This window comes from Carassius gibelio, chromosome B25, assembly GCF_023724105.1.
Source record: "Carassius gibelio isolate Cgi1373 ecotype wild population from Czech Republic chromosome B25, carGib1.2-hapl.c, whole genome shotgun sequence".
In the NCBI taxonomy this organism is placed as follows: Eukaryota; Metazoa; Chordata; class Actinopteri; order Cypriniformes; family Cyprinidae; genus Carassius; species Carassius gibelio.
In genome coordinates, this window is record NC_068420.1 from 21,403,831 (window position 1) to 21,427,850 (window position 24,020).

Sequence of the window (24,020 nt, forward strand, 5' to 3'; positions counted from 1 at the left end):
ATGGAAATACTGTTTTTAAATGACCATGGTAATACATATGGGGCATGTACCATATTTCTGGAATTTTGGTATTACAATATTTGGATACCATATTTGAATGAATTAATATTTAAATAATGTATTTTTGGGTATATACCATAGAAATATATATATATATTGAGATATGCAATATAATAATTACATAGAATTTTAGGCATACCATATTTATGCCAAAAAAACTTGGTAATAGTTATGTTATTATCATGTTATTACCATTTTATATCATCATTGGGCCACAGTATGGCCATTTTGTTATGGTTTATGGCCATGCAATATATATATAAAATTCTGGGCATGAACCATAGTTATGCCAAATAATAAAAAAGTAATAATTGTTATTACTGTGTTATTACCATCAGTGCGTCCTGGTACTGCTGCTGTACTTTTTAATTGCTTTACATTGTTCTAGTAAATTATAATAGATGTATTCATGTTTCCAACAAACCTGACAAATCAATCCTAAAACTGGAACTGAAGCTGGTCACCAGCTATGAGAGCTCAATCATGATGACCAGTATGATCAGGTGAGTTTTTTCAGTCTCATGCTGGTTTTGGCTGATCATTCAGCATGGCACACTGGTCAGCTTGGCTGGCCTGCAACACTAACCAGTTTGTGCCAGTAACAGACCAGCACTGCCCATCAAAACCAGGTAGGAACCGATCCAAACCACATTCTCTTTCTCTATAACTCTCTTCTCTTGCTCATCTAAATACACTTCCACTACAGAAAGAGAAATCTGCCTACATTAAAAAAGAGGCAGAGTGATAGAGGCTCCTGTCTTCATGCACCCCTGATCATGCGGTTGACAGGCCTGCGGCGCCGGAACGGGCTGCTGGGCAGGAGCTTGAGTGAGTGTAATGAAACCCACCGACAGGCCCGGCGATACAGCCATCCTGAACCAGAGCACTTCCACCAAATACAGAGCAGAGTCAAAGGTGAGGGACTGGAGAGACAGCGGCGAGAGCAAACATCACGCCTCAGTGACCGAAGTGGGTCTGTCTGTCTCAGACATGCAAAGCGCTGGCCATTTGGACACGTGTTTGAGCTTTAAATGACACCATTAGCAATTCATGAAGAGTTTAAGAAACGTCCTGACAGTCAAACCACCATAGTATTGTATATGCATCTGCGCCAAAACACCAGCGACAAGTAAATTGACTTTCGACGATGTCGAAAAATTTCCCTAATGTTTTCAAATTTATGACGAGTAATAGACACAATTATGGAGCGTAATTACGTCAAATGTGAATTCCGAAAAGTAAAAAAAGTAAAAATGACATTAACTGCTTTAAACTATTGTAACATAAGCACTCAGACTTTATTAACCCTCAAAGAAAAGTAGGCTATACACTTGATGAATAAGCAGCTACACAGTTTTGGTTGCAAATGACTTACTGTGCTCTTGTGAAAAAGAAGTCCTTTAGCATACTTTTAAAATGAGTACTTATCAAATGATATCCTTAGGGGCAAACTCTACATTTAGTTTTATAAGACACATGATTGCATGTTTAATTTCAATTAAATAAAATATATAATAGTTTACATTTATATTAGACGCAATTAGCTGAAGTTTGTGCTTTTTGATTGAAACCAGCAAAAAACCTACTTGCAACATTCTTCAAACATTATTTCATGGTTTATAAAAGTAAAATCTATCAATACGCCTAACTAGCCCAGCGCAAACGTAAGAATGTTTCTAAAACTTTTATTTGGTTCCCATAAAAATAACCAAATGGGAACTAAAAACTAACATGATGGGGGTGTTCTTTTTCAGGTATCTAAAAGGATCACTTAACTATTTAAAATACTTTAAATTGTGACAGAAACTGTATTTTCCTTTAGTTAAGTGCTAAAGTCAAAGTCTTCAACACCGTTTCTATCACAACATTAACTTTTATCGTGTCATATCAATTATAAAGCTTCAGGTTTAACTAAATGTAAGTGCAAGGTGCCCTCCGAGAGACAGTTAGGTTGATATTTCCTCGACTCGCTCCGCTCTAGATTCGTTTAGTATCTGCCGGCGGTAAGTGGCCTTTGTGGGCTCAGGTTATCCTTGTCACCAAAATGACACTTCCCTCTTGTCCTAACACGTCTAATTGAGGAGCGGCCCTGTATCATTTCCCAGAGTGCTTAGCGGTGATTTGACAGATGGGCCAAGAGTGGAAAGGGGGGGCTGGGGGCCACCCACCCGCCTGTCACAGCTGTCAAAGGGCTGCGCTCCAATCATCTTCACATGACAACACGACCCGCCCCACATCTTAACTCTGAATGGCTAATGAGACCCCGTGGGACACCTTTTCTTGTCCTCTTTTCAGGTGGCAGGGTCATTTGCATGATAGTGGTGAGAGGGAACATGCGGAAGAGAGGGAAAGCTGACAGAACTGGATGGCAGTGCTCGGTATCGACCGATGATATTGATCAAGTCATGTGCTCGGCTAATGATGCTGCCTGGCTGAACACATGAACCCCGTTAGAGAGATCATTAGCCATCCAAGACCCAATACTGATGTACAGTAGCTCAGCCTCACTGAAAGCTCTGTCAAAATGTTTCTGGAGAAAGATACAAATTATTTTGCGTTGTTAGCATGAGTTGGTTTGTTAGCTTTGGACTTCATTGACGTTTTTAGTACATGTTCCTTCTTACTGTCCTTCTTACTATAATATTATAAAAAGAGGTTGTCTTCGTTCATCAAAACATGAGAACTTTACAATATATTCTCCATTCACTTTTTGAATTGGGATTTTTTAAAAGTATTTATTAAAGCATTATAAGCCATGAACCAAACCAAACCGATACGAGGAGAATCGCAGCAGTACTATCTTTCTATGCAATTGAAAATCCGACAATTGACAAAGTATTTAAGACAGATTTAATGAGGGGAAAAAAACTACAATCCCATGGACCATCACAAATTACAATCAAATTAAAACAATAGAGAAACATAAAAGTATCCATGTAAAGATGGTGATATAAATAACATATTCAAGTTTATTGCAAAATATGCATATTAAATATGTTCAAATGTTTAAGTGTTTTGAGATCATGGAGAGACTCAACAAATGCATATACCATCAATTAATAACCTCAGAGCTCACAGTAGCTCTGTCTTTGAAGGTTTATAAATTATAATTAAACATAATTTTCTCTATGGAGAACATGAATGGCATTTTTAGTTCCAGATTGTGACTTTTGCATTCTATTAAGGGGTCAAAGTTTGACTAGTTCATGTTGTTAGTACAAATAATGGAAGACGTACTCCTGCCATGCACAGTATGTGCCAGCAAAGCAACTACCATTGAGATAAATGCTAACGGCTACATAGTATCTGCACTTGGTTTCGGCAAACTCTCAAATATGCATATTTTGTCAACATTTACTCCACCACACGTGGCTCTATTACTGTGTGAATCACTTTCACACACATACACATATGTATATACACATTTATTATTATTTTTTGCCTCTCTGTTTTGTTGGTCCATACTATAAAACTCAATGGGTCCAAAGTTCTTCAGAATATCTTTTGTATTCAGCAGAAGAAAGTCAGTTCCTATAAAATTCTAATGGATTCTAAACGCAGTTTCAACTTCAAGTAAAACAAATATGTAGGTTTTAAGAAAATCAGAAAACAAAATGAATTACCAATAAAACCCTTTAATACATTACTCTGAAATGTCCATGAATATAAAACATTTATAGGGCTGTCTACAAAGGTTTGCAGTTCGTTCAAAATAAAGCATCTATACCTCAACAAAAGATACTAAATCTGAATTGCACTCTCTTATGCAGACCAACACAGAAATATCAAATAATCTCCAGTGCAGATAACAGCAACACTTCACACACAATCGCACACACCAAAACAGAAGAAGTGCCTACGCGAGCGCCACAGCTCGACACGCGTGAAAATCTGCATTAGCATTTTAAAGAGCTTGATTTAATCCCATTAAATCCAGTTAGATTTCATTTTGCACCTTCAATAAAATATCGGCGCCTGCCACAGCGCTGCCTAATGAGGCTTAACAGCCTTTTCATTAAGCAAAGTTATTAAAGGTCTAAACATCAGCACTCCATCAAACGCAACACTGGAGGCCATAAAGAGAAACATTAGGAGATGATTTCACACCGTAAGGGATCAAAGCCGCATGATGGTGTTTACATAAAGGACTGTTTTATTCCCATATGTTTAAAACCAAACCGACCGCCCCATGCATTACATTTCACTTCATTTCAGTGTATCTAATTATATACAAAAATGATTTAGGGGACATTTAATATTGCTGATTGGGAAAAGTAAATCATTGGTTTTGGTAAATTAAGCAACTGTAGTTAGTGGACGATCTTGCTCTGGATCTTTCATGATGGGTGTTAGAGCCTCCAGAGCTTCGACAGTAACAACTAGATGGCTGATAACTTCACTGCTGTCCTGAACGTCCACAACTACAGTGAGGGACAGAAAAACACGGAAAGTTTTAATGGTCAGCACATGGCTCTTTCCATTAATAGGATACACATTGTTTTATCATTATTGAAAAAGGCACGAATATCATGTTTTTGGAGAAAACACTACTATATATGGTAGATAAACTAATATATAATATGAAATGAAAAACAAACACAACAAAAAAACATTGAATGTATGTGGCATATGAAAATTTTATATCACACAGTAATAATAGGCTATTTATAGTATGTTTAATCTGCATTCAATTAAAAATTAATAAGAATAGGTTTTACCAATTACCAAAAATTCTAAATGTATGTGTTTGAAAAAATGTGAATGCCACAGTTACCCATGAAAAAAATTTAAAATAAAATTTGACACCCTGGAAGTGACATAAATTAGATTAGTTTTTACATAAATTGTATTCATTAAGCTCACCCATTAAACCCTGTTGCTAAAGTCACATTAAAAATACAAATATTTTTATTATAAATATTTTTCTTCAATTTATGAAAAATTACGAAACTATGAAAAAGTTTATCAATGTTTTACAAACTTTCTTCCCAAACAACCTAGACCCTGCCAAGCAATATTTTCAACACCGTTACTTGCGAACCTACAATGCTTTGGCATTTTTCTTATAAATGTAATGTATAATGTATAAATGTATATAATATATAAAGAATACTGGGTTAAACTGTCTCTCAAAATTTGGTAACAGGGTTGAAGGAGAAAAAAAGAAAATCCCATATAAAATTCATCTAAAATAAACCAAATCATGTAATGTATATAGTTTGACCATCTGAGGTGGACAATCAACACTGATAACTTGTTGAAAACAGAGTGTTCAAGGTCCTATTTAATATTCTATTTATGGAGATGACTAAGTAATCCAATATTTAAGATAACATAAACACGCACCACTCTAATATTCACACTAATCTCAAAACTTTTGTTATGACAATAATTGCATGATAGCAATAAAAAAAAAAAAAACACTTACTGTTGACGCTGAAGACCTTCATGTCTCTGCGTTTCTTCATGATATTGATGATACGCAGAAGGGTTGCTCAACACTGTGAACTTTATACTGTCACAGCCAATGAAAGGGATAGCTGCTTATTTGAGTTAGATAACACAGTGTAGTATATGTTACAACAATATACTTTACAGGACAAATAAATGAGTCAAAAAGAAACCTGATTATAGATCAGAAAGTGTCACTGCTCGAGTTATTTGTTCCGGCCCTCCAGCACTGCCCTCTGAGTTTGCCGCCCGTGTTGCTTACTCTCCTTATCCACATGGATCACTGTCAGAACATTGTATGTTGTTCAGGACTTTTTCTTTAATTTGATTAATTACTGATGAAGAATGTTTATCTGCCATTGTTTAGTAAACTAATACAGCTACAAGAACCAATTATGTGGCCAAGCAAGGTATTAAAGAGTATAAAAATAAAAATGGTGGGCAGTCAATGTGGCTGATAAATGTACTTTGGATTACCCTAGTATCTCTCAAACCTGTTCCTTCAAGCCCTCAACACTACTCGTTGTGGATGCCTCTCTTATCTCTCCCATCCATTTCAGGTCTTAATGATCTGATGAGTTGATTTAAATGCATTTGACTAGGAAGAGATCAAAAATAGTGTAGTGTCGGGGTGCCTCCAGGTATAGGGTTGGAAAGCATTGGATTACCCAATTAATCTAAATGGAGTCATTAATTTAAACCAGGAGTCTCCAGTCCTGCTCTGGAAAGCTACAGTCCTGCAAATTTCAGCTCCAATCCAAATCAAGCACACCTAAACCAGTTAATCAAGGTGTCCAAGGCTACTTGATCAGTCCAGGCAATGGTGTTGGGGCAGAGATGGAACTGAAGTCTGTAGGACAGTAGTAGGACAGTAGCTCTCTCTAGAAGCAGGACTGCTTTAGATCAACTCACCCATGTTTTCTAGTTGGTCAAAAACTGAAACCACTAAGTTTCATGAGCTTAGCATTAAACCGTCAATCTTGGAGGACCCCCAATACTGCACATTTTAGATGTCTGCCTAGTCAAACACATCTGATTCAACTCATCAGCTCATTAGAAATGGCTCCAAGACATCAAATGTGTGTGTCAGATAAGTGGGACATCAAAACATGCTGTGATGGGGGTTCTCCAGGACCAGGAACCACTATTGTAGACCAAAGCAGAGAAGTGCAATTTTGAGTCTATGGTGGCTTAAGAAGGTTTGAGGTGTAGAAACTAAAACTGGTCAGAAAAAAAAAAGTTCAGAGATGTCCTAATCAATGCACCACTTTTCACAACTTGATACCATAAGATTCAATATGCTGCCATAGATACTAAAGCAGAAAAATCTGCATGGAGATTAGTATGAATGTGGTTGTTCACCATTGCTGAAGTTGTAGGAGATGCTGTATCCAGGCAGAGGCTTCTTCAGGGACAGCGGGGTCTTGACTTACAGCAGGCCCAGGAAACAGTGCTCCACAAACAACTGGACGATTCCACTGTCTTCTGCCACTCTTGAGCCTAGTTTCAGACTCAGAGACATGATCTCCACACGAATGCACTCGGACGGCTGGTGGAGCAAGGCATCGCATGACCTTATCACAACTGACATTCAACCTCACACCAACTGACATGTTGAGACTCGCTGTGCATCTTCAGGGACTCCAATCACTCTCTACTTCTGACAGGACATCCGTGAAGATTATTCCACCGTATGAAATGACGGATGATGGAAAAACTCTCTTTCCTGATGTAGACATGTAACGTGAGTTGGAGATGCTTTGTCTCTCCGTGTATCATTGGATTCAATCTGTCAAACATGCCGTCCACATTGTTGGAGTGTTTAAGCCATTATGCTTGTGCTGACAGCAGATCTCTGTTGCGTTCTACACTCCTATTAGGACAGAGGCCTAAGCTGACTGTTTAAATCTCTGAATGCTCATCGCTAAGTTTTAGGCTAAATGAATAACAAATATATATTTAAAATTAACTTTTATCAGCAAGGAACAAAAAATACAATATCCTCCTGAGACCCAGTGATTTATTTTTGTCCTTTGTTGAGGATGTCAACTTTCTTTGAGACTATACACTCCATAGATTGGTCAGAGATACCAAGTAAATATGTTTCTTGTGATCATCATTCCTGCATTTGTTTGATCAAAAATCTAGAAATTAATATTAAGTATTTAATATATTGGTCAAGCACGGTTCATTTGTAAAACATAGACAGATGCAAAGTGATACAACACATCTGCTTTTTTATGCTGTGAGCTCTGAGCAGGAATAATGCTTGCATCTTCTGTATTATGATCAGTTGATAATACAGAAGTAAAGCACTAGAAGATCATTAGATGGATCATTCCTAGTTCTCATTTCAAACTGCAGTGCTTTACAACTAAAGGACAGGAATAGCTAAATAAACTTATCACTGTATCTAAACCAACAACATGTTTATTAGATCCTGTACCCACTAAAGTACTGAAAGAGCTGTTACCTGTAGCCAAAGAACCGCTTCTCAATATCATTAACTCGTCGTTATCTTTAGGTCACGTCCCAAAACCATTCAAGCTGGCGGTTATCAAGCCTCTTATTAGGAAACCAAAACTAGATCCTAGTGAACTGGCAAATTATAGGCCTATTTCAAATCTTCCATTTTTGTCTAAAATTTTAGAAAAATGTCTGCTCAATTGAGATCCTTCCTGCAAAAAAAAACGAAACAAAAAAAAGATCTGTATGAAGAATTTCAGTCAGGTTTCAGGCCCCACCATAGCACAGAAATTGCACTTGTTAAAATGACAAATTACCTGCTTCTTGGGTCTGATTGAGGCTGCATCTCATTTCTAGTCTTACTTGATCTTAGTGCTGTGTTCGACACCATAGATCATGACATACTCATAGATAGATTACAAAACTATACAGGTATTCAAGGGCAGGCTCTAAGATGGTTTAGATTCTACCTGTCCGATCGCTACCATTTTGTTTATTTAAATGGGGAGTCATCTTATTTATCACCAGTAAAATATGGAGTGCCACAAGGATCCGTCCTAGGTCCCCTTCTATTTTCAATATACATGTTGCCCCTTGGTAATATTATTAAAAAATACAGAATTAGTTTCCACTGTTACGCCCGTTTCACACATACTCCGTCTGCGGTGCGTATGCGTTGCGTATTTTCGTTTACGTACTGAGTCTATTTTTGCTGTGCTGCATGCGCTGAATTAAAGTGACAGCGCGTTGTTTGCGGTAAAAATGAACATGTATACTAATTAAAGCCTACTGTGTTTCACACGCAACACATGGGTTTTGGCTTGATTTAAAACAAGAAAATGAGCAACTTTATGAAAGTTGAGAAACAAGGCATCATTATAAATGCACTTTTATAGAGGCAGAAAAACAAAGTTATTTAAGACCCTTTGGATTGCGTGTAATAAAGATTTAAATGCAAAAGGCACGAGAGTCGACTGTTTCTGTCTGTGGTGTTTTTTTTTTTTTTATGTTTGTGATATCCTAACAAGAAAAGTAGGCTAATGTTGTGTTTAAATGTGTTGCAGCTTGTTTCAGCAACTTATTATAAAAACCCAGCAGTCAAATGCATGAGTAATACGTTGTTTATATTTGAATTTGAATTTAAGAGTATCACAATGCTTAAAAAGCTTATTGATTTTATTTATTTATTTATTTTACATGATTTGATATCAAAATAATGGACAAAGCCTGTGTTTTGTGGCTTAAACAGCCGCGGATCAGTAGCGGACTGCAAATGCGACCTGTGTGAAAGCACAATGAGTCCGTGCTGCTTCAGCACCACATACGAAACGCACTCGGAGTGCAGACGCACTGCAGATGGATTATATGTGAAACAGGAGTTATGCTGATGATACTCAACTATATATCTCAACGAGACCAGATGAAACTTCTCAATTATCTAAGCTTACAGAGTGTGTTAAAAATGTCCAATAATTTTCTCTTATTAAATTCGGATAAGACAGAGATATTAATTATTGGACCAAAAAATCCATACACAGAATCTTGTAGATTACAATTTGCACTGCTAAATCTTGTGAAAATCATATTTCCCATGTTACAAAATCTGCATTCTTCCATCTTAGAAACATTGCCAAGCTACGAAACATGTTATCTGTTTCTGATGCAGAAAAGCTAGTTCATGCATTGATGACCTCTAGACTGGACTACTGTAATGCACTTCTAGGTGGTTGTCCTGCTTCTTCAATAAGCAAGCTACTGGTAGTCCAAAACACAGCAGCTAGAGTCCTTACCAGGTCAAGAAGATAATATCATATTATGAGACACACTCTCGCTGTTTAATCATAACGCATCTCTTTCACCAAGCATTCGAATAATGTATCTCTTAAATTGTGAGTGTAGTTGCATCTGATCTAATGTGCATTCTTCTTCATTAGCTTGGGTTAAACTTATTAATTTTACTTTGTTGGAACATCAGCTATGCTAATGATGTCTCTATTTGTTTCTATGTTTTGCCAGAGTAACTAGGATTTACACAAGCTCCAGTCTGGATCCAGAACACCTGAGAAGAGATGATGTAAACCCTCAGAGGATCTCAGATGATGCTAACCCTGAATCAACCAATAGAACTAACAAATATTGCTACAAATGTGACTGCATCATATAATAATTGCGGTTAATAATGTTCATCGTCTGGCTGACTACGTCTTGTATTAATTTATCTGAAAAATCCTGTCATATGCGCACAAACTGACAGTCACCACTTATAAGCTACTACAAAATATTGTAATTTTCTGTAATGTTGCTTTGTAATGATTTGTATTGTAAAAAGCGCTATACAAATAAACTTGAATTGAATATGGAAGTTGTTGGTGAACGGTTTGGGCTGTTTACTTTCATGTCGTCCATCTCTCTTTGGTCTCAAGTGGCTCGCAGAGAGAGAGATGTTAGACATCAACACTTTAAAGACAGCCTCTTGGCCAAGGTCAACACACATTAACATTTATGTTGTTGGTTGTCAACAGGAAACACATCAGATTATTGGCAGCAGTGAATTAAATATTAATGATTCTCATCTCATTCGTAAAACAATAGCACAGTTGTTTCCTCATATAAAACTGAATACTAACGCTCAGCCATAAGTATTGGTGTGCCAAAAAAAAAAAAAAAAAAAAATCATATGTTGCAGTACTGAATACAAGTTCTACTCAGGGCTAAAGCACAGGGGCCTTCCTGCCCACAATAACACAAACAAAAAACAAACTTTTTTTTTTTTTTTTTTATACTAGAAGCACCTTAAGTTTTGTCATATTGCATCCAATTAGAGTTTAACTTTAAAACTGAACTTAAACCTTTATAAATTAAACAAAGTCAATATTAAGTCACTTGCATGTCTTTCCGAACATATGAATTTATTTTATCTGTGAAACACAAAATTAGATGTTTTGAATTATGTTCAAGCTGCTCTTTTCCAAACAACGAATCTCAACTGTGGACAAAATGCTGGATCTTGAACATGTATAGTTATACAAAATTATTAAACATTATTTAAAAAAAAAATAGCAAATAACCAACATATTGAATTTTTTATATAGTTATTTCTCTATCAAAAAGGAACAGTGGTGGGGTTGGAATGATATCGGTGAATAAAATAAAATTAAATATTTCAGCATTAATTTAGCACCTAACTAGTTTTAATAAAATATTAATTAATTAATAAACTAAAATGCTTAAACCACCAGTAATTCATACTCATTACATTACTCTTCACAAAAAAAAAAAAAAAAAAAAAAAAAAAGTCACTCAACAATTAATCAGGGCAGCGAAACCAATAGAAACATTCAACCAAATTATCATAGCATGTCATGCATAGACAAATCAAATACCAATAAATAAAACAAAAACTTTAATTCTGGATGAATATTATACCATAACTCCGAGTCCAAACACACACCTGTTGGTGGCTCTTGCAGCTCCTCAGAAATCTTCCACTCATCAGACTGAGGAAAAAGTGATGATAAAATGAAATAAAAAGCATTGAGGACTGATTTATGTACTGTATGGTCCTGGATGCTGAGGTGTCTTGGGGATGCCATTACCTCAGAAAGAGTTGGTTGAGGTATTAGTGAAGGGTCTTTGGTCATCGGTTGTGTCTCTGTCTGTGTTTTCTCCTAGTCTTGAGACATCGTTCTCTCCGGTGTCGTCCTGCTGGTGATCTCAATCTGTTGTGCGGTGATAGCTGGAGAGAAGTACATGAACGTCCATTTCAGAGTCACACTGATTTGGCCACTTTTAAGTCCCTCGGGGTCTGTGAGCTCAAACATACCTTAAAAAAAAAAACAAATCACAAGATAAATACCAACATGAAAAAGGTTTCTCTAAGCCTCTCTAATTTTATAATAATAATAATAATAATATTAAATCAAACTAATAATCAAAAAAATCTAACTAACTAATCATAATCAGCAGTGTTGTCAGCAGTGTTGTCCAACAAAAATATCTAAACATCTCAGATCTTTTGTTGGTAGAGCAACTCTTTTCAGAAAAAAAGTCTATCCTCAAAATATTAGGTTAATATTAAAGGTCCCGTTCTTCGTGCTTTTTTGAAGCTTTGATTGTGTTTACAGTGTGCAATATAACTTGTGTTCATGTTTCGCGTGTAAAAAAACACAGTATTTTTCACACAATTCATCTGTATACCGCTGTTTTCACTGTCATAAAAACAGGCTGATGACTTCCTTGTTCTATAAAGTCCCTCCTTCAGAAATATGTAATGAGTTCTGATTGGGCCAGCGGTTCCTGTCACCTTTATTTATATAGCGCTTTAAACAAAATACATTGCGTCAAAACAACTGAACATTAGGAAAAGAGTGTGTCAATGATGCAAAATGATAGTTAAAGGCAGTTCATCATTGAATTCAGTGATGTCATCTCTGTTCAGTTTAAATAATGTCTGTGCATTTATTTGCAATCAAGTCAACGATATCACTGTAGATGAAGTGACCCCAACTAAGCAAGCCAGAGGCGACAGCGGCAAGGAACCGAAACTCCATCGGTGACAGAATGGAGAAAAAAACCTTGGGAGAAACCAGGCTCAGTTGGGGGGCCAGTTCTCCTCTGACCAGACGAAACCAGTAGTTCAATTCCAGGCTGCAGCAAAGTCAGATTGTGCAGAAGAATCATCTGTTTCCTGTGGTCTTGTCCTGGTGCTCCTCTGAGACAAGGTCTTTACAGGGGATCTGTATCTGGGGCTATAGTTGTCCTGGTCTCCGATGTCTTTCAGGACAGTAGAGGTCCTTTCTAGGTGCTGATCCACCATCTGGTCTGGATACGTACTGGATCCGGGCGACTGCAGTGACCCTCTGATCTGGATACAGACTGGATCTGGTGGCCACGGTGACCTCGGAATAAGAGAGAAACAGACAAATATTAGCGTAGATGCCATTCTTCTAATGATGTAGCAAGTACATCGGGTGTTACTGTATGTGAAGTGTTCCCGGTTCAGGTTTACCTAATTAATGCAGCCTAAAAATCCTTTAACGGATTTGGATATTAAAAGCATATTAGTATGTTATGTGTATGCCAGGTTAAAGAGATGGGTCTTTAATCTAGATTTAAACTGCAAGAGTGTGTCTGCCTCCCGATCAATGTTAGGTAGGTTATTCCAGAGTTTAGGAGCCAAATAGGAAAAGGATCTGCCGCCCGCAGTTGATTTTGATATTCTAGGTATTATCAAATTGCCTGAGTTTTGAGTTCCTGTGTTGTGATTCGACAGCAGCTGAGCACATGCTGCCTTCCCGGAAACGTGATTGGGCTAGTTTTGGAGTAGTTTTGAGAAGCAAGTGGGCAGGATTTGTTTTGAAAAAACTGGCAATCCTGATCTGAACGCACGTGCTGGAGATAATCACAGGAGTGTTTTTACTGACGAGATGCGCATGAAAATCGCATTCTATTTTTTTGCACAGCCCTAACATAAATTGTAACCATTGATCTCGAAGTACAGCGTCCCATAGGAAGGCCAAACAAAGATGATTAGACTCCGATATCAAAATAACAGCGTTTTGACGACATGGCGACAAACACAAACGCAGATCTTCCTCTTCTACGTCAGAGCACAACAAGACCACACCCCTTTTTGTGTATTCCTGTGGGTGGAGGTTAGTAAAAAAACTGTTTTAGTGAAGTCATTACTGCAGGAACTAGAGGGATGTAGTCCAAACGGGTCGTTTTTTTGTAGGCAAATTCTGTTAAATAAAATATCTCGCTTGGCATTGAACTTTGAGCTTTAGAATTTTACAGATATTATTTATACTCTAACAGCAACATTACACACTAACTAAAGTTTAAAACATGGGATCACGAAGAATGGGACCTTTAATTGTTTTCTTCAATTTTCTTCCCAATGTTCCTGGAACACACAAGACAAGTGTTTGTCCTCACCAGTGATGGTTTTATCGTGAGCCAGCGAGATGAGCGGTACTCTAGCCTTGCCCAGATACAACTGTTTCTTGACATCCAGATCATCAAACACATACAACAACAGAGCCTTTGACTTCAGGAACTGTTACGAATGCACACACAAAACGAGGGATCCAGTTGCAGTGTTTAATGGGAAATCCAAAAATCTAATCCAAAACAGGCAAGAGGTCAATAACAATGAAAGATGTCCAAAAACAAGAAACATGAGAAACACTGGGAACACGAGAAAGCAGGGTGACATGAAACAAGGACTCCATGAAACAGAGTGAGGACAGCTGAGTGCAATTAACAGGTGTGCAATTAACAGTGATGAATGGGACACAGACTTGTGGGAAATGTAGTGCCTGCAGTGGGATGACTCTATGGGGAAGTAAGACCAATAGTGGACACCCAGGGAAACACAGACCAGACACTGTGACAGGAACGCATTGGAGATCAGAGTTCATGGGCACTGGAAAGACCATGTGTTCTTCAAACTGCGGCTCATTGGTGGAGGATATGATTGGAGTATCATGGTCAGGGAAGTGGTAGAGTTTGTAGTGGCTAGGTTGGGTGTGAGGACCTCTGGATCTGAGATCACAGCAGGAGTGTATGCTGAAGTTTAGTTAATTTAGATCACTGTCCATCAATAATAAAGAACTGGGGACCAGACCTGATGAAGTCTGAATAGTAAATAACAAAGGTCAAGTAATTTTAGCATTTTCAAAGCAGGAAATGGTGCCCTAGATGGGGTTGTAAACAGTACTGGCTGTCCCTCATGCTTGTGTTAAGGTAACCAAGTGCTTTGACTCTTTCCTTATAAAGGCCAATGGCTAGTTCCATAGGAACCCTGAGTTTGAGCCAGTACTCTAGAGCACCAAACACCTGGATCTCATCTGTTACACCTGCAAATGGATTAAAAACACTTTTATTTATCATCAAAAAGTTTATCTCACTAATGAATATAATATACAAGTTTCATAAATAGATAAATAAATAAATGACCAGCACCTGTATTTTCTGTCCTGTTTTTAACTCCCCCCTCATCAAAACGCTCTGTTTGACTATGCTTGGAGGATTGTAGACTCGGAAGTAAATGCCCACTAATATGATTGGCTAATAGTTGTGTATGTTTGACAGCGTACATTCCTCACAGATGGATGCTGCTCTTGGTTTAGGTTAAAAACGCATGAATAAGTAGTGCATTTCAAACTATACATCAGACAAAGTAATAGTGATATCTTTAAAAACAAAAAAAATACATTCATAAAATTTTACTCAGACTTGTGTGTTGCGACATTACTTTCGAATCCAATATAGTCAGCACAGCATATTATTTTAGTTTCAATCTTTCTGAAAATCCTGCATCACATTGTGCCTTGTTTGTAAAAGAATCTGTGGTAAACTGAAGAGAACAAAGGACCGAGTTCTTACTCACTTTGTCTGGCACTTTATAAAAAAATGTATCAAATGAAGAGTATAATTAGGTTTTTGTGTAGACCTGCATTTGGCGCTTTTGTCATTTACCTATTACGTGTGCGAATCGGTGGGCAGGGCTAAGCAGGCAGTGCTGTAGAATAGTTTGGCTGGGTTAGGCAAGCAGTAGCCTAATGTAGAATCAGTGGGTGGGGCTAAGCAGGTATTGAAGTAGAATAGGTGGGTGGGGCTAAACAGGCCCAAGAGGGTCTGGCTGCAGACTTGCACTTGCACTCTCAGACTTGCATTCTCAGACACTTGCACTTCCGCTAGTGACGTCGCTTGCAGTCTTTATTTTGTTGAATTTTTTATTACATTTTGTTTGAATTTCCCAACATTTTATAACAGTGTCCAGGTGGCGAAGAGAAGAAAAAAGAAACTAAATTACAATGTCACTTGCAATCGCTACTTGCACTCTCCGCTACCTGTGACGTCACTTGCAATCAACACAAATCGTGCGTGTTGCCAATGGAGACAAGCCGCTGTGGTAATTTAGTAATTACTGTAACATACAGGGTCCTGCAATAAAAAGACAAGACCGGCACATCCGTGGCCAGAACACCAGAATATGAACGCTTATTAGAATATGAAGTCTATTACATCATAGAGTGGCACATTCCACAAGCTGATGTTTTTGACAGACTGGCTTCAATATAAGCTGTTTTTAGACTAACAAGAAAGTTTTGAGTTCTAAAACTCACAGGATGTTTTTATAGTGCAATGACCTCTTATATATACAAGTGAATTTCCAGAAGGTTCTTGCCTCAAGCCAATTGGAGCGTTTTATCAAGCTCATCTGAAACATCATCGCTGGTCACATCAGGTCTAAACACATAGGTCTTGGTTCCATATGCAATGTCCTTCAGCTGGGCTGGAAGGACACAGGTAGAATTAGTTTTACTAAGCATGACTGCAGCATTGGAAATCTGGAAGTTTTTTTTTTTTGTTTTTTTTGTTTTTTATCTTGGAAGCTCTCATGTTCAGAAGCTGAGCCAGCTTCTCTGACTTCGATTCATGTTTTAAGTTTGAGATTGTTCATTGCACGAGTGACAGCCTCAACCTCAGCCTACAAAAACACAGATGAGTCATATGTCGAGAACAGCAAACCCTTGAAGTTACCATGACATGAAATTAAAGGGTTAGTTCACCCAGATAGTAAAATTATGTTATTAATGACTCACTCTCATGTTGTTTCAAACCCGTAAGACCTCCGTTTATCTTCAGAACACAGTTTAAGATATTTTAGATTTAGTCCGAGTGCTCTCAGTCGCTCCATTGAAGCTGTGTGTACGATATACTGTCCATGTCCAGAAAGGTAAGAAAAACATCATCAAAGTAGTCCATGTGACATCAGAGGGTCAGTTAGAATATTTTGAAGCATCGAAAATACATTTTGGTCCAAAAATAGCAAAAACTACGACTTTATTCATCATTGTCTTCTCCTCTGTGTCTGTTGTGAGATAGATTTCAAAACAAATCAGTCTGGATATCCGATTCTCGAACGAATCATTCAGTTCACCAAATTGAACTGAATAGTTTTAAACGGTTTGCATCTCTAATACGCATTAAGTCATTTGTGGATTAAACTGTTAACTTTTTTAATGTGTCTGACACTCCCTTGGAGTTAAAACAAACCAATATCCTGGAGTAATTCATGTACTCAAACAGTACACTGACTGAACTGCTGTGAAGAGAGAACTGAAGATGAACACCGAGCCGAGCCAGATAATGAACAAAACTTTGACTCGTTTACGAGTCAAGAACCGTTTCTGTCAGACGTGTCCGATTTGAGAACCGAGGAGCTGATGATACTGTCCATGTGTGATTCAGCGTGAAGCAGCGTCTGAACTGAACTGATTGTTTTGGTGATTGATTCTGAACTGATTCTGTGCTAGTTTTATGAGCGCGGGTAAACCGAAGGCTTGAATCAAGGGCAATCATCGCAAATGATGCCATTACGTCAAGCGCAAAAGAACCGGTGAACGGTTTTCTTCAACCGGTTTATTGAATCAAACTGTCCAAAAGAACTACTGGTGATCAGAAAACCAATAAACGGAGGTTTTAGGGGTTTGAAACAACATGAGGGTAAGAAGTTAATTACATAATTTTGCTATCTGGGTGAACTAACCCTTTAAGTTCATAACTCATGTTACTTTAAAGTTGAGATCTACAAATTCGAGCTGGAGTCCAGGCTGAATAAAGTAAATTGAGTCTGAGTCAAGACAGATAGATACCTGAACAGGGTATGGGTCCATGACAAAACCAAGACCATGAAAATATGGTCTTAGACATAAACAGTCTCTACGATACTGTTCCATTATGCAAAATGTTTTTTTACAGCATAATTATATTTGATCAATTTGGAAGCAATTTAATTGTGAAAAGTGTGTTTTATAATAAAGACAAAGCTGGAAGTCTGGAATAGGATGTGAATGTGCAGTTTCCTTAAACACCACCAGATCCTACTTTTAAAAAGGCTTGAGTTTAACCTCAATTGCATCTCGACACAGTGCCAATGGTAGCTTTTCTTTCAAATTTACTGCTAATTTTCTATTGTTTCGGAAACCATTATTAAGTTGACCAACACTAAATCACAGCAGTAACTATTAGGATTTTAGAAATATTGACCAGGAATGTGTTTTAAAGGGACAGTTCACCTAACAATGGAAATTAACCAGTCTCCTCTTGGCTTATATCGAAATGCGATGCATAGTTCCTACATCATCCCCCTGGAATGACATTCTATTGTGAACGTGCATACAACAGTTAGCGAAAGTTAGAGATTATTGCTTCTAACATTTTAAATCTGGATATTTTTTTCTTACTAAAACACATCGATTCATTACAGGAGGCCTTTATTCCCCCTCCGGAACTGTGTTAAGGCCCATTCACACCATGAACGATAAATATAAAGATAACGATATTAGCATCCACACTAGTGGATGATATCTGTTTGTTTTAACCATATGCATGCTAAATTCTCAAACTCGTGACAGTAGAATTGATTATGTTTTTGTGTCAGTGTTTTTAAAAGTGATTCCAACGATATAGTTTATCTGTCGTTATAGCTGTGGACTTATAATTATAGTTATTGTTCTTGGTTTGAATGGGGCTCTAGGCATGTTTTATTTTGGATGGATGCGCTTTATTGGACTTCTTTTGGACTATTGAAAAACACCCATTTAGTGGCATTATAAAGCTTGGAAGAGCCAGGACATTTTTAAATCAATACTGATTGGATTTGTTTAAAAAAAAAAAAAAAAAAAGGAAGGCATATACACCTAGAATGTCCTGAGGGTGAGTAAATTATGGGATCATTTTTATTTGTGGGTGAACTATCCCTTTAATGAATGAAAAAGGTACTCTTTTCAATCTCTTCTGATCACTAAGGCTGCATTAATTTTATCAAAGCTAAAGAAGAAATATTATAACAATTCACAATAGATGTTTTCAGTGTCCCATGATCTTTCAGAATTCATTTTGATATGCTGATTTGTTCAAGAAACTTTTCTTATTATTACGAATGTTGAAAACATTTTTGTGGAAACTGCAATAATTATTTTTTTTTTTCATGATTCTGTGATGACTTGAAAGTTCAAAAGAACAACATACCGGAATATTTGAAATAAAAATCTTTTGTAACATCATAAATGTCTTGCGTCTTTACTTATAATTAAGTATTTTGCTAATCTTACTGACCCCAAACGTTTGAGTGGTAATAAGTTATTTGTATATAGTTCAGTAGTTTGGATTTACCTTTATAAACACCAGGGCTTCACTGAGTTCAGTTGCATCTACTCCTTAAGAGAACAGCATCAGATTCAGGCATCAATGTGATATAAAATCATCCATATTGTTTTAAAACTGCTTGTTTGTTTTTTAAAAGTTATTTTATGTAATTTTCTTTTTGGGTGAACTACTCCTTCAAATGACTATGTCTTCTCTTCTGCTACAAATATTGCATCTTACCTTCATGCACTCTTTAATTTCATCCAGTTGTTGTTTCTGCTCGAGGTAACACAGCTGAAGTTCCTTGTTTTCTTGCATCAGTTTTTCATATAAATCTTCTGAAAATAAACTAGCAGTGAGTCTAACACACCAGCGGTCGTGTGTGGTTACCTCTGTCTGCCTTGATCTTATCCAGGATCTGGTTTTTATCAGCGAGGTCCAGCTGGGCCACCTGTAGCTTGAGCTGCTGTTCTTTCGTCTTCCATTTCTGCTCCTGACTCGCATCAAACGCACTATTGAAACAGACAAAAAGAAATGCAGGGATGTGCTCGGAGCAGAACGCTCCCCCACAATGCTAGGGATTTGTTGAAATACTCAATACTAAGCATGAGCAAAACCAATAGTAATACCAGAGTTAGTAGGGTTATGCTTTATTATAAGATGTCCTAAGATGCATTCTAATTATACATTTAAGTACGGAGTAATCTTAATTAACTGCATGTACTTACTACATAGTTAGGATTACTTGCATGTAATTATGCACAATAAATTGTAACTATAATATAAATAGTTTCATTGTTTAGTTTTCTGAACTGTAACTAGATGTATCATTTTGTACATAAAGTATGTGTGTAGGATGACAGCTGTCCCTCTGGTCCAGAACTCTGCTCTGAATCTGTGTCTCCGGCTGTAAACTCTTCAGTCTCTCCTCACTTCATCCGATGCATTATGACTGGCCTTCAGAGTCTTCATACTCTACACACACACACGCACGCACGCACACACACACTCTACTAACACTGCAGTTGCTATTGACATGACCACCAGCAGAGGGCGCAACAAATGAGACACTTGCATATCATTGTTCCTTTATTGATTTTGATTGCTTCCATTGTCCTCATTTGTAAGTCACTTTGGATAAAATGACTCCTGCTAAATGACTAACGTAAATGTAAAATATAAATGCAACGTGTCAGACAGTATAGAGGTGCGAATCCAGGAAAGAGCAGAGAACACACTCCACAGTTATAACGGATAAACTATAATTGCTTATACTCTACTCTTTTTGTCTTGGGGTCCCTGGCGTTCAGCAGCACCTCTGTTTCTCTCATCTGGAGGAGTGATTCCTCAAGCTCTCTCTCTTTCCTGTTCAGCTGATCTCTCCATCTGAGCTTCCTGGCTCTCAATCAAATTCTCTCTGTCCTCAGATAAAACACGCTGAACAGATGTAATGCCATTCTTTCCACGAGTGTTGTGTGTTTGTCGGCAATCACAGGTTGTGGATTTCAGCATGGGCCTCATCCAGCAGACTGTGTCCACAGTGGGGCAAAAACCCTGGGGTCAAATAGAAGTCTTCAGAATTTTCTTCATTACCTCTGTTTTTACACATCCTAGATAACACTAAATACAAAAAATAGGCACTTTGAGAATATAAAGTAATAACTACATTTGACTAGAATTGATTGATAACACAGAAAATAACATCATTTTGAATACAGAATAGAATAGTACAGAAATTGCCGAAGACAACAGAGTAGAATTACAATAGAACACAGCATAGTTGGCACTTGGTAGAACAGAAAACAACATAACAGATAGATTAAAGATGAGAATAGAGTACAAAGACAAAACAGAATACATAGAATAGAATATAAAAACAGTTTCAATTACAGAATAGAATAGAAACAATAGAGGGGACAAAACAGAATATCATATAAACTGAATAATTAATATAGTAGAATTACAATAGAAGACATACTGTAGTTTTCAGAATAGAAAAGAAAACATGGATTACAGACAAGAATAAAGTACTGTACAAATACAATAGAACATAGAATTTAGATTCTATAATATAATGGAATAGATAATTAGCCAATTTTACAGTAAACGGAATATACCAACATAATGCTATTTAAATTATACAACAGAATAGAACACAATAGAATGGACAGAACATAATACAATTGAAGATAATGGAGTAGAATTACAATATAATACAGTTTGCAAAAATAGAAATGAAAGATAATTTAGATTATAAAATATACTGGAATAGAATAGAGATCAAACAACAATAACAGAGCATAACAATATACATTGCAGAATAGAATAGAATAGAATAGAATAGAATAGAATAGAATAGAATAGAATAGGTGTACCTGCTTTGGGAGTGTGTTGGTGAGTCTGCGGTGGGATGCTCTGTTCTCCTGCAGCTCCTCCATCGTCTCGAACGCCCTCGCACAGCTTACGGTCCATCACCAGACCAATCAACTTGGTGAACATCCTGAAACACCAAAGACATCTTTAAACTTACTGCACTCTTCTTGTTACTCATCCATTTTTGAGAAGAATACAAATAAACCAGATAAACTGCATGTTAAGAATCTAATGACGGATCAAACCTGTGCATCCTGTCTTCTTGTTTGCATGTGTGTTGTTTAAGTGTGAGCATTTCTTCCTGTAGCCGTACAAGTTTTTTCTCTAGATGTATTAATTACAACAACGTTCTTTATTCATGGCCATGATTTAATAAATCCTTGTTGAGTTTTATAATAAGTAAATCTAGCCAGCATATTCATTTAACTTAAAAGATGAGCCTGAAAGCATGCTAATGTTAAATGTGTAAGATTTAGCATAATGTATTAGTTTAACTTGCTTAATCCTTGTTTTAGTTTGGTAGGTGGCGCTGTCACAAAAAAACTAGGGTCCTATAGCTGGGGTCCTATAGCCGGGGTCCTAAAACTGCAGCCTCTGATTGTGAAAGAACATACTATTGAAAAAGCTTCCAAAGCTTTACGAGTTTGCAGTTTACCGCCCCTAGAGGAAGATACTGTACTTGTCTTGACCAAGTTTGACATTCAGAAGTAGAATGCATAGAGTTTGATATGTAAACGTCAAGGGGTGTGTCTTGTTACTTGCTCAAAGAACAATATTTACAACCATCTTTTACTATCATATGTAAATCAGGTTGAATGGTTTTATTAAAACCTTTTAATAAGTTTTCTTTCTGAAATCCATCTCATTGTTAGTGGTTTCTAGAAGAACATTTTGATGGTGGTTTTAGCCACAGAAATAGAATAGTTACCAATACATAATTTAGTTTCAAATAAATACAATTTTCTATTTCAGCTATAAAGGCTGTGACTTGTTACAGATTTATTATGGAAGATTGTGCGGAAGTTTTCTTTGTCAAAAGTGATGCAGAAGTCACTACTGACTTTCAGAAATCACTTGTGCAGCCTTCCATAGAGTCTCCAGTGTTACTGCATTACTGTTTCAACTTCCAAAGGTGTGTCTTGTTTCTAATTGCTAAATGAACATTTGCTGTTGAATTAAAGAGTATAATAAGTGAAATGTGCTTAAAATTTATTTTAAGTTGATTCTCAAAATTCTGTGATTTTGAGTGAGGTCTATTTGTGTTTGATTTGAGTTATTTTATACATTTAAAAGACTGTATACAGCCAATCAGCTCAAGTAGGAAAATACTTGACAAATACTGGAAAGTACTGCACTAGCGCTAGCAGAGCTACTGCTCATTAAACAAGGTTTAGTATCCATAACCACAAGCTCTACTCTTGAAACTTCAGTTTAACAGAAACTCTTTCAAATGTCAAACATAACTGAACATTAAACATTAATAGATGCTTCCCTTCATTCAAAAACATAACGCAGCGTTTAACTTTACAGTTTAATTACAATTTACTCTCCATATCCAGCCATATGCAACGCATGCTGGGAACTAACAATCACCTCTAAAAAAAACTGCAAAATTGAGCTAATTATCTTAAAATAAATAGGTAGCCTTCTTTCCTGAATTATTGTAGTTTAATCAGTTCCCAAATTCAAGGACCAAAACTGCTTAAGTTTCCTTTAAAAATGAGGAAAACACATCTCTTGGTTTTATTAGTAAAAAGTTCTCAACATTTTCTATAAAACACTGAATCACAGTTCCTTTAATGAAATCCACACATTATTTTTAATTATCTCCTTAATTTTTCTTAATGAAAATTACAAGACCCATGATTCATTTTTTACAGTGTTGGAAATGTAAACAGCTATTTCCTACTGACACACAACAGCAAAAGATAGAAATAACCGAGTTAAAGCCATTTTTAGCTGGTGAAAATACTAGTGTTAAAATAAGTTTGCCAACCACTATATATTATATATAGAATGCTAATCCAAAAAAGAAAAAATAGCCATTATATATAGTATATTAGTTTTTTGAAGCATGTAAATATGGAACAACACCAATTTAGCTAAAGATCTGTAAATACACATAGATACACACACATGTAAATCAGAATAACATTTACATCCTGCATTACCACCACAACACCTAAAATGTACTCTTGCCCTCTTAAAAGAGACTATCCTAGCTGTTTTTGTACAAAGGTTACTGTACTTTTGAGTAAAATATTGAGAAAAGTCTCAATTGCTATTTCAGTGACATATACACAAAATATATTCGAACAGGAAATTATTTTGTTTAATGAACATCATGATAAAAAAAAAAAAAAATTACAGAAAGTATTAAAAAATCATGCATACTTAAAATTTAATGTAAATACAGATGATATTTAAGCAAGAATTTATTTAAATAGTTTATTTTGGATTGTAACATTTAGAAATTTGATTCTAAATAACAGTAAAAAGATAAATAAATA

The 24,020-nt window shown here is 36.5% G+C and overlaps 1 pseudogene; it reads right to left on the minus strand.

Moving 5' to 3' along the window:
* Positions 1-3,516: 3,516 nt before the first annotated feature.
* LOC128014077 (protein fantom-like) lies at positions 3,517-14,947 on the minus strand (annotated as a pseudogene).
* Positions 14,948-24,020: the final 9,073 nt, after the last annotated feature.